At 45.4% G+C, this 2,854-nt stretch overlaps 1 protein-coding gene across 1 annotated transcript in view; it reads right to left on the bottom strand.

Moving 5' to 3' along the window:
- The window catches only part of prkag3a (protein kinase, AMP-activated, gamma 3a non-catalytic subunit), a gene marked incomplete at its 5' end in the record, with an annotated part of 36,415 nt that overhangs the window by 871 nt on the left and 32,690 nt on the right, over positions 1-2,854 (bottom strand). The gene's annotated exons all lie outside the window — the stretch shown is intronic.

Genomic DNA, 2,854 nt, shown 5'->3' with positions numbered 1-2,854 from the left:
AACCAATAGGGCTGTGTTAGGGTTAGAGTGTAGTAACCAATAGGGCTGTGTTAGAGTTAGAGTGTAGTAACCAATAGGGCTGGGTTAGAGTTAGAGTGTAGTAACCAATAGGGCTGGGTTAGGGTTAGAGTGTAGTAACCAATAGGGCTGTGTTAGGGTTAGAGTGTAGTAACCAATAGGGCTGTGTTAGGGTTAGAGTGTGGTAACCAATAGGGCTGTGTTAGGGTTAGAGTGTAGTAACCAATAGGGCTGTGTTAGAGTTAGAGTGTAGTAACCAATAGGGCTGTGTTAGGGTTAGAGTGTAGTAACCAATAGGGCGGGGTTAGGGTTAGAGTGTAGTAACCAATAGGGCTGGGTTAGAGTGTAGTAACCAATAGGGCGGGGTTAGGGCGTGGTAACCAATAGGGCTGTGTTAGGGTTAGAGTGTAGTAACCAATAGGGCTGGGTTAGGGTTAGAGTGTAGTAACCAATAGGGCTGTGTTAGGGTTAGAGTGTAGTAACCAATAGGGCTGGGTTAGGGTTAGAGTGTAGTAACCAATAGGGCTGGGTTAGGGCGTGGTAACCAATAGGGCTGTGTTAGGGTTAGAGTGTAGTAACCAATAGGGCTGGGTTAGGGTTAGAGTGTAGTAACCAATAGGGCGGGGTTAGGGCGTGGTAACCAATAGGGCTGTGTTAGGGTTAGAGTGTAGTAACCAATAGGGCTGGGTTAGGGTTAGAGTGTAGTAACCAATAGGGCTGGGTTAGGGTTAGAGTGTAGTAACCAATAGGGCTGTGTTAGGGTTAGAGTGTAGTAACCAATAGGGCTGGGTTAGAGTGTAGTAACCAATAGGGCTGGGTTAGGGTTAGAGTGTAGTAACCAATAGGGCTGGGTTAGAGTGTAGTAACCAATAGGGCTGTGTTAGGGTTAGGGCGTGGTAACCAATAGGGCTGTGTTAGGGTTAGAATGTAGTAACCAATAGGGCTGTGTTAGGGTTAGAGTGTAGTAACCAATAGGGCTGTGTTAGGGTTAGAGTGTAGTAACCAATAGGGCGGGGTTAGGGTTAGAGTGTAGTAACCAATAGGGCTGTGTTAGGGTTAGAGTGTAGTAACCAATAGGGCTGTGTTAGGGTTAGAGTGTAGTAACCAATAGGGCTGGGTTAGGGTTAGAGTGTAGTAACCAATAGGGCTGGGTTAGGGTTAGGGTGTAGTAACCAATAGGGCTGTGTTAGGGTTAGAGTGTAGTAACCAATAGGGCTGGGTTAGGGTTAGAGTGTGGTAACCAATAGGGCTGTGTTAGGGTTAGAGTGTAGTAACCAATAGGGCTGTGTTAGGGTTAGAGTGTAGTAACCAATAGGGCTGGGTTAGGGTTAGAGTGTAGTAACCAATAGGGCTGTGTTAGGGTTAGAGTGTAGTAACCAATAGGGCTGTGTTAGGGTTAGAGTGTAGTAACCAATAGGGCTGGGTTAGGGTTAGAGTGTAGTAACCAATAGGGCTGTGTTAGGGTTAGAGTGTAGTAACTAATAGGGCTGTGTTAGGGTTAGAGTGTAGTAACCAATAGGGCTGTGTTAGGGTTAGAGTGTAGTAACCAATAGGGCTGTGTTAGGGTTAGAGTGTAGTAACCAATAGGGCTGGGTTAGGGTTAGAGTGTAGTAACCAATAGGGCGGGGTTAGGGTTAGAGTGTAGTAACCAATAGGGCTGTGTTAGGGTTAGAGTGTAGTAACCAATAGGGCTGTGTTAGGGTTAGAGTGTAGTAACCAATAGGGCTGTGTTAGAGTGTAGTAACCAATAGGGCTGTGTTAGAGCGTAGTAACCAATAGGGCTGGGTTAGGGTTAGAGTGTAGTAACCAATAGGGCGGGGTTAGGGTTAGAGTGTAGTAACCAATAGGGCGGGGTTAGGGTTAGAGTGTAGTAACCAATAGGGCTGTGTTAGGGTTAGAGTGTAGTAACCAATAGGGCTGGGTTAGAGTTAGGGCGTGGTAACCAATAGGGCTGGGTTAGGGTTAGAGTGTAGTAACCAATAGGGCGGGGTTAGGGTTAGAGTGTAGTAACCAATAGGGCTGTGTTAGGGTTAGAGTGTAGTAACCAATAGGGCTGGGTTAGGGTTAGAGTGTAGTAACCAATAGGGCTGTGTTAGGGTTAGAGTGTAGTAACCAATAGGGCTGGGTTAGGGTTAGAGTGTAGTAACCAATAGGGCTGGGTTAGGGTTAGAGTGTAGTAACCAATAGGGCGGGGTTAGGGTTAGAGTGTAGTAACCAATAGGGCTGGGTTAGAGTGTAGTAACCAATAGGGCTGTGTTAGAGTGTAGTAACCAATAGGGCTGTGTTAGGGTTAGAGTGTAGTAACCAATAGGGCTGTGTTAGGGTTAGGGCGTGGTAAAAGTGAAAACAGCCTATATGCACTGGAGTGGTTCTCAAACTTCGGGTCGCAACCCAAATTGGGGTCGCGGGTAGGTGACAGTGCATTGGCAAGTAAAAAGACATAAAAAAAAATAATAATTTGTTCTGGCAACATATTTTGGCTAAATATGCCTCGTTTTATAAATGTGTATTGATAACATAGTGCTGTAATTAAATGTTCTAATAAATATGCACGATCAAGTTCAACAATGTGTGCTTTTATTTTGATATTCCTTAATTCCACGTTTGAAATAAATGACACAATACTAATACTAAAATTAAGTGTGGGGTCCCCAAAAAAAATCCTAAATAAAATGGGGTCTCGGTATGAAAAAGTTTGAGAACCGCTGGTGACTGGAGGGACACATGAACAGGACAGACCTGGGGAGGGACACATGAACACTACAGACCTGGGGAGGGACACATGAACAGTACAGACCTGGGAGGGACACATGAACAGGACAGACCTGGGGAGGGA

This window comes from Notolepis coatsorum, assembly GCF_963971535.1.
Source record: "Notolepis coatsorum genome assembly, chromosome: 1".
Taxonomy (NCBI): Eukaryota; Metazoa; Chordata; class Actinopteri; order Aulopiformes; family Paralepididae; genus Notolepis; species Notolepis coatsorum.
The sequence above is the reverse complement of the archived record's forward strand: the minus strand, read 5'-3'. Positions and strand labels throughout refer to the sequence as shown.